Source organism: Paramormyrops kingsleyae, chromosome 2 (genome assembly GCF_048594095.1).
Source record: "Paramormyrops kingsleyae isolate MSU_618 chromosome 2, PKINGS_0.4, whole genome shotgun sequence".
Classification (NCBI taxonomy): Eukaryota; Metazoa; Chordata; class Actinopteri; order Osteoglossiformes; family Mormyridae; genus Paramormyrops; species Paramormyrops kingsleyae.
The window spans coordinates 28461885-28471034 of record NC_132798.1 but is presented as its reverse complement, the minus strand read 5'-3'; the positions used below and the strand labels follow the sequence as shown (position 1 = coordinate 28471034).

Genomic DNA, 9150 nt, shown 5'->3' with positions numbered 1-9150 from the left:
TCTTTTGTAACTGGTTACGGTTACAATACAGGTAGTTACCGCAGACTTTAAAGCCAGCAGGTGCTTATACAGTTCAGAAATGAGTGTGTAAGTGTTGTCACGTGTGGAGCTGCTATCAGCAGTTCAGCTGTGGCCGGACATGTGGCTCGTGCTCGTCGATGGGTGCCCTGAGCACAGGTTGCATTCAGACATGGAGAGGAAGCATTGTGATTTAGTATTGATAGGTAGTTAAGATGGATTTATACAAAGATATTCAGCAACATGTGCAGCAGTAACAGCAATGTTATTTAAGGAACCAGACAAAAATAGGCTACGACAAGCCAAACTAAAATAGAAGGCCTTTAGTCTTGATATAACCAATGGGGGTATCTCTGACATTGGCTGGCAGACTATTCCATGAGCCGGAACCTGCAAATTTGCAAATTTTCATAAACATGGGCCTTACCTTACATTGTCTTATAAAGTGAGGTGAGGTGAAAGATTTTGAAGCAAGTTATACAGACAAATCCAAACCTGAAGAGAAGAACAAATTAGTCTTACAATATTTCAGCTGCAAGAAATTTTTTATAAAGTTCACGTGCATTAAAAGACAAGTTAATGTCAAACATCATACCTATTTCAAGCCAACTGTGCAAAACAAAACATTAAGCTTTAAAAGCTGCTACTAGGTTTTTAATGAGTCTTGTTAAAACTAAGTAAAATAACTTTTGGGTGTCAGAAGTAATTTAACTGATTTATTTTTTATTTCAAAGAAATTTTTATTTTATAGGTAGATTTGCTTGTACAAATGAATATATGAACAAATGAATTTGTCACTTTTTATAAATGGTGACATATACAGTAGCAAGGTCCTGACACCAATTCCTGTCGAATTTGGTGCCCCCTCAGGAGTTGGTGCCATTCATTGTCTAGCTGTCAAAGTAGAAGGGCATGTGTACTTCTAGGGGTGCAAGCAAGCCAATTTCATCTTTCTCAGATGCTGCACACAAGTGAAGTTGGTGCCCTAGGCAGCCGCCTACATAACTTAATGGGTTGACTGGCTCTGTTTGCAGACGCTGGAAAGTGTATTGAATCTGAGGCTTGTGTTGGAAAAAAAATAAATATTCTTTGATAGGAGAAAACAAAGAATAAGCATTGACTCAAAAGGTTTGTAAGTTAAATGGAATTAATATAATGGACATGTACTGTATTGTGCAAAATTCTTAGGCAGCCAAAGAAAATTATGTTTAAATGATCTTTATGCTGGTGTTCAACTGTGCTATTACAGTATACCTGTCGAAATCTGTTAGCTTATTCATTCCAAATCACACCATTATTTCCAGCAACCATACACCCATGTATTTTTTGATGCAGCCCATAGCTAATCAATATCTCATTGACTTTTTTGACTGATTAAGTTAACTAATTAAGTGAGCTGGTGGTGAAATTTAATGAATACATGGAATTGCTGAGGTGCCCCTGAGGAGAGGTTTGCAACTGAAGCAGTGTTCATCTAGCCATCCAACAAGATATCAGTAACTTTTTGGAGAACAGAAGAAATTCTAACTAGTTTTTGTTACACTTAATTTGCATATGTTCCAATGCTACATTGTGTTTTTGGTTCTGAACAAATGTGCACTTTCTACCCTGGTAAATAGCTTTAAACAGTTCTTTTGACCTCCTAAGAATTTTGCACAGTACTATACATATATCATTATGATTGAAGACTGAGCAAGGACTGTAGAGCAAAGGCAGTATATGGAGGGAATGCAATAAGACACAGTTGAAATTTGTGAGGCCCTGAAGAGTGGGAACTCAAGCTGGAGCTGATCAGTCTTGATTGTTTGGAACATTTGGGAAATTGAGAGAAATCTAGGTGTTCTGACTGCAGGCCTCTGGTGGGGACAAATTGCCTGGAGCTCCAAAAGTCTCCCCCCCCCACTCCTACCCCCAGACGGGCTGAGGATGGTTCAAATGTTGTCAGTGAATCTCCCATATCAGTTTCTGGTCCACAGTGTAGAGGGAATGTAGAAGGAACTTAGGAACACTCCACAGGACCAGGGGCGGATTAACGCACAGGCTAGATATGGCTTAAGCCTAGGGGCCCCACGTGTGCCAGCCTGCAAGGGGGCCCCCATTGGCGCGGAGCGGGGCTGGGTTGGGGGGCCAACAGACTACTATAGCCTAGGGGCCTCTGTACACCTTAATCCGCCCCTGCACAGGACCATACCAAAATAGTCGTGGGAGTAATGGAGAGACAAGTAATGGTTTTAGCTGTGAGATGTGGAACAAAGTACTCAACTGCGAGGACAAGTTGGTTGGACACGGGGTTGAATTGGTGGATTGTGTTGATTGGATTGATCTACCATAGAGTGGGATTCTATGATTCATTATGGGATGGTACGTCTCTGGTTAAGATCCAGACCCTCTGCCTCAATCTGTACTGGAAACCCACCCTACACTGCTGGTTGGTCTGTTGTTGTTGGTGTGCAGAAAAATAGAAAAGAGCTGCAAAAGCTATCCACCAAACCCTTCGGCACCAAGAGATGAAAGCCTTAGCAGATGGCATGGCCACTGAAGTCTGCTGACTGGGGAGTAGAGGGGCTGAAAGCCAAACTGGCATTCAAAAGCAACATCCCTTGAGGTAGACATCAACTGATTGTAAGCAGTCACTGCTCAGAATAGTACCAAGCTGCAGAATAAAATGTTTTCTGAGGAAAAGAACCAGATGTACCGTTCAGCCTCTTTCTTTTAGTCCATTTGATTTGAGGATGCCATCTAAAGAATAGGCTCAGTGTTTATCTTCAGAGATTCCAGAATATTTTCCAAAACTGAGGAACAAACTGGGGACCTCTGTCTGAGACAATGTCTGCCAAAACACCATTAATTAGAATGATCTGCAGCATTATGATACTCATGGTCTCTTCTGCAGATGGAAGTTTTGGCAAAGGAATAAAATGTGGACCCTTTGAGAACTGATCTACAATTACCACCTCGATTGTGTGACCTTGAAATGAGGGTAAACCATTGATAAAATCCATTAGGAAGGGGCAAAGGATAGAGAAACAAAGTACCTTGCTTGTGGACATGTTGCAGACACAAAGTGTACATGCTTGCATAAATTCTCATATCTACTTATTCATCTCTAGCAATCTGAACCAACAAAGAAATAACTTCACTGTTATTTCAAACCCAGAATATCCGACCATTCACCAAACATGCTCCTACTCAAATATTCAAAAGTACATAGCTTAGAGCATTAATAGTCAACCATCTTAGGTCTCACCTATAGGCTGGGATCTGTCTGCTGAGATTGACAAACTGAATCCTCAAGAGATCAAAGGTAACTGCAGAACATGAGCTAGGGACAGTGGATTGAGGTTCCTGACCACTCTCTGAAATATACTGCTGCCGGGATTGGAATTCTTTAAACCAGGATGGTAACAGAGAATGAAATTCGACTGAGTAAGGCTGATGCATGGCCACGTGGGGTAGCACTCTGTGCACCAGATTTGAAGGTCCCCAATTCAAATCCTGCAGCTAGCTGAGTAATATCTCTGTTGAACCTTTGGGCAAAGTCCTTAACCCCAAATACATTGAACAAGCTTGAACCCCACACTCATTCCTGAAGCATTCACCTCTGTGAAGAAATGGAGGCTTTGCGTTAGGGTGGATGAGAATTTCTTCTGCTCTTGGAAGGCTGCTTGTGTCTCTTAAGTTAGAGGCTGTGTTTGGATGAGCCTTGAGTTGGAGCTGTCTTGGAGCTGCCACCAAACTGAAGTTCCTCATGAACCTGCGGTAAAAGTTGGTGAACTGGAATAACTGTTGGCCTTCTTTCAAGTTGGGTGATTTGAAACCATTGCCATTAGCTTGGACCTTAATTGGTACCATTGCAAGAGGGAAAATTGTGATAATCCAAGAATGAAACACTTACTGTAAGTCGTGGGACTCACAGTTCTCCAGTTTGATAAATTAGCTGGTCTGATATAGCTTGGAAAGTACTTGGCAGAGCTGTTGGAAGTGTTCCTCTGAAGCGACAGAAAATTAAGAAGTCATGTATATTTACAAAGTCAAACTGGTTCAACATGTTTCTGAGCATATAATTCACAAGACGCTGAAACACCGTAGGGGCACTGATAACACTAGAGGGTACTTGTAGCAGCCATTGAGGGTGTTAAAAGCCATTTTATACTTTTCACCCTTCCTAATGTTCTACAGGCTCTATGTATTTTAGAAGTTGAGCTTGTAAACATGTTTGCTTTCTGCAGAAACTTAACAGCAGTACACATTTTGTAAGAAAGCCCCAGTTGCATGGGCTCCTGAGCAGGTGGTGGGAATGTGGGCATGTTTTATGAACCTGTCCCCCCAGAAAGGAGGATGTACAGGTAGAATCTTTGACTCTCTCCTCTTCTGGTGGCTGTGGTTTTCAATGCAAATAGCACAACAGGTTAGCCCCTCCAGTCTACTGCCACAATCTCGGTTCAGTAACTCACCTTTAGCTTCCTCTGAAAATCAGCATGTCATATGCTTCTGTGTCCAGTCAACTCTCTGCTGCCAGTGTTCTAAATTCAATGGCAGTCAGCTACTGAGTAAACCTATGATGGGATTAATTGTCCATTCCAGGTAGTGAGTTTCGGCATACAAAAGAGGGGGAGGTAACATTTTTTTTTTAGACAGAAAGCAGCCCAGGTGTTCAGCACACAGCATGCATAATCATGAATCCCCCCCCCACCCCCCCCCCAAAAAAAAGAATAGCCACAACATTATTGCATCTCCAAGGCATTGTAAATGCATCTGTAACCATAATTGCCTCATTTATTCTCCAATTACATCTAACAGTTAAATTAATTAAATAATCTATTCATTTTTGTGACATAGTGACATCGTGCAATACTCAAGGCTGATAACATTCCTGTTTAGCTTGCAAAGATGTTAGAATCATACCTTTTCCAACCAAAATGATTCATATTTTAAAAAGCCCATATTGTCACACTACACGGCGTACGGAGCATTGACAGAAGCGCAGGAAGCCAGTAGTCGGGGCGAACACGGGGTTTAATAGGAACAGCAACGATAGGGACAGACAAACCACGGGGTAACATTACAATGACCGGACTGGAGAAAGAAACGGAAACGCGGATTAAATACAATGGACTAATTGCCAACGATCGGGAAACGGCTGGTAAACACGGGGAATCCACATGGGGTTAATAAGGGGGCGTGGCACACGAGAGGAGCGGACGATCGGGGTGTGACAGGACTCCCCCCCCCCCCCCCCGCTATTCCGGGCGCGCCTAAGGGGAGCAGAGCGACGGGGACCGAAGACACGATGGTACCTGGGGAGACAAAAAGAACACCGTCAACGCAGAGCTTACAAAAAATCTTTCACTTACATTAACTACATGCAATCTCAGCATGACTACATTAAAGCATGCATGTTAAGAAGAAAAGGTTTGTAGTCTATATTTTACAAATAACATCTAAACCAGTTGTTTATTTCTGTTTGATGTCAAAGCAAAAACTTGCTTTAACCCAGTGATTACAAAATGAACATATCAAAACATTTTACATTTAATATATAAACAATATATTATGTTTATGATTCTTCTCACTCAAGTAAAATGGTAAAAGGGTTAAATAGTGATTCTTCAGTTTTCCCATAATTCCAAGTTTCTTTATATAGATTGTATTTTCTCTTTATTATTAATAAACTTGGTTCAGACACAGTCTGACAGAAACATTGGAATAACTGTTTTGATGTGAATGAGAATTTTTCAGAAATAATCTTATTTTCACGGAAAGTGTACCGTAAAAATGAGGACATCACAGTAATTATGGGATTTAGTATTCATTTGCTCTTATTTGTTAATGGGAAATTAGCTAGTGCCCGCAAAGATGATAATAATAGCAAGGACATTTATATAAAAAAAAATATGAAGAATGTTCACAAATTTTTTTTATTTCTGGAATTTGTATACCTTTCATATATTACTTTTTAAAAAGAAACTCAGTTTACAAAGCAGTTTGCAATAACTACAGTGGCAAGAAAGCAAGATATATGCATTTTGTGTTATACAATCAAGTTGATGTGTTAAAAAGTATTGCCACATATTCATTTTACAGGTCACTGAATTTTCAATGTTGTATAATGAAGCTGAGCCAAAAAGGCAGAAATTAAAATAATAGCTGACTTATTCCATTTTTTAAGGAAGATTAAAAGATTCTGTCAATCAAACCTATTGTTCAGCATGCAGCGAAAATCAATTATATTTAATACCTTTATACCCTTAATACAGTTTTAAAACCCATATTCAGCTTTTGTTTTTATTTGTTATTATTGCATATTCGAGCTTAAATAAATATATAATATACAGCAACAACTTTGAAAATCTGTAAATAATTAACTATAGTAATCAACTGTGTTGCATACTCAGGATTTTGTGGTTGAATCGGTGGCCCTTCAGTGACTGTACCACCTATGGCAAAAACCAAGAGAGTAGGTTTGGTTTCAACACCGGTAGGGGCCAAATCAGCCCTAACTCCCCCACCCCCTAAACACACATGGTACTCCCACAATATTCAATGGGAATCACTAAAGCTGGCTGTAGGTTAAAAAGATGCAGACATCCATAGCATTAAAGTTTTTCACCAGTTGTTCTTTGACTTCTCCTCAGTACTATATAAATAATGTATGCAAATCATTATGCATGAGTGGAATTTCGGATTTCATCGTATTATATCAAATCTTCGATGATACCTGGAGTGAACCAAAAGTCATCCCAGTATTTGTTGACTCAAGCGCTAACACACCATGTTTATCTAATCAATATCTCATCAAGTTAACTAATAAAGTTCATTAATGAACTGAGCTGGTAGTGAAATTTGACAAATTCAGGGAATGGCTAGGGGCCCAGAGGAAAGGATTGGGAATGAGAGTAGTGTTCTTCCAGCCAACCAACAAGAAATCTAACTTTTTGGGGAGGAGAAGAAATTCTTGTCATACATTGTTATACGATTTGCTACATTGTAATCAGATAATCAAGCAAGGTCTGTGTGATCTCAGTTCTCAGCGCTCAATCTTATTCAAATTGAGCAAAGAGAGTTCCTTGGTGTTTGTGGTCTTGACTGGTCGGAATTCCGTAACTAGTGTACTGGGCAACTGGGATCTTGGTTTGGGTTTGTCGTGGTTGTCTTGTTTTTGTGTTTCAGCCCTAGTCTGGCTTCCGTGTTGTGGTTTCTGGTTTTTTGGTGTTTTGCACTTGAGTTTGTTTTGTGCACCTTATGCTGGAGCTGCTTATCCTGTCAACAATGTCAACAATGTCATTGGTTACCTGTTTCCTACATTCCTGTAGCATGTTGTTTGAGGTTCTCAGGGATCGCCGGTGAGACACCTGGCATTATGTATGGGCAGCCCTGTTTGGGATGTCCTGTGTTGGAATCTGTGAAAGCCAAAAAAAATTAAATGAGTTCACAAAATAACAGAAATGTGTATTATACAATTAGACAGAATAACCATATTTTTAGAAGATATCTCTCTTTGTTATCAAGTATAGAATAATATGGTAAGATAAGATGATAAGATAAGATAAGATAAGATAATAATGATTGTGTGGGGTTTATAATAATTATTAATGAGAATGCATATAGCTAAGGTACTAGGTACTTACCTATAAAAATAACTAATGGTACAAACCATGCTATAAGGCTCTTCCAACAGTGGTATTAATGCCCTGTGTAATATGTCTGGAAAGCCCAACTTAATGCCTACAGTATGGCTCTGTCTAGCTATTAGATTAAAAGACTGATATACACAACTGACACAATACTACTAATGTAAATGACCATCTAAATGAGAACCCTCCATCCATCCATCCATCCATTTTCTAGCTTCTCATCCTGCTCAGAGTCACACAGGAGCTAAATGGTTAAGGAGTGATTATTTATGAGTTTCACTATCATATTCTTTTTTGTTGTAATATTTTATTACAGTAAGGAAGTAATTTAACTCATGAGTAAATTATAATTAAATATTTTTCCAGGCTTCCATGCAAACTGTGATTTTAAGGTATTTTTTGTCTATGAGTCATATTCCATGAATAGCGCTACTGCTTTAATCACAGTAGCCCATTTACTTACAGTATGTAGTTCTGAAATATAACCACAATTTATTAAGGTGCATAGAAATACAGGTATGAATATGTGTTCCCCTCTGCTGATATGTAAAATTATGTTATTGACAATGTATATTGTTTTTCTTTGAAATGGCAGAAGCTGTTCATTGATTAAAGTGAAATGTCAAACATCTGTTAAATTAATTTACAGCCAATAACATAGAACCCTTCCATCTTATAGCACAATAAAACCTGAAAAACTCTCCAGGGAGCAGAGTTCAATACTTATGCTTGAACAATGTAGTGTCAAACTGGAAAAAAAAGTGTTCTACAGTGAGGAATTTACTATTTGTTTAGCACCCTCATATAAAAATAGCTTACAAAACTTACAAAACATGTTTACTTGGTGTGACCTATTCATATAATTGCTATTTTCCTCAAGCCAGTGAGACAGAGGAGCACATGCTCTAGGGCACTACAGCAGTATTTCATGTCAGATTCAAACCAATAACACTTTCACCAAGATGCCACTTTGGTGCTCAAGGAGTGTCAGGATTCTTGAAGCTGGGAGAATCAGTTTAGATGATGAAACGCCACAGAACAACTGTCCAGAACACCCAAGGTCATTATACCTAAAGGCCTGTAACATTCAATTTACTGACCCAATAAACCATTAACATGTGGTTCCTGCACTGCTAGTAAGACCCAAGGAGGCTAAGTCATTGCTGTGTCTGTTGCTAATGTTGTTAATATTTATGGATGTAATAAATAACCGTAATAAATAGGCACATAAAAATAACTAATGAAAATGGAAGGGAAGTGGAACACTGAGATGCATGGCTACATGGTGTACCGACAAATTACTGGGAGTGTAGCAGAGCGGTCATTACTCTGCACTGCAAGCAAATCTGGCCAACACCTGTGTCTCCCTCAGAGCTGCTCACCCTAATTAGCCCACAAGTACCTGGGGAAAATTCATCTATGCTACCTGTTGTTGGAACGTGTCTCCCTTTGCCTACAGTATCAGATTTTGCTTTCATTCTTGTCAGTCCATAAATGT

The 9150-nt window shown here is 39.3% G+C and overlaps 2 long non-coding RNA genes across 2 annotated transcripts in view; both read right to left on the bottom strand.

Moving 5' to 3' along the window:
* Positions 1-391: 391 nt before the first annotated feature.
* On the bottom strand, positions 392-3973 carry LOC111847291 (uncharacterized). Its single transcript, XR_002839068.1, has 3 exons — positions 3914-3973; positions 3618-3772; positions 392-513 (listed from the first exon to the last, which is right to left on the bottom strand). It is a non-coding gene; the product is annotated as an uncharacterized lncRNA (long non-coding RNA).
* Positions 3974-6419: 2446 nt separating this feature from the next.
* Positions 6420-9150, bottom strand: part of LOC111855602 (uncharacterized) — a 61266-nt gene continuing 58535 nt past the window's right edge. Inside the window, exons 3-4 of the long non-coding RNA XR_011989377.1 lie at positions 7311-7418; positions 6420-6455 (exon numbers count right to left, since the gene is read on the bottom strand). This is a non-coding gene — a long non-coding RNA (uncharacterized lncRNA). The remainder of the gene's footprint in view (positions 6456-7310; positions 7419-9150) is intronic.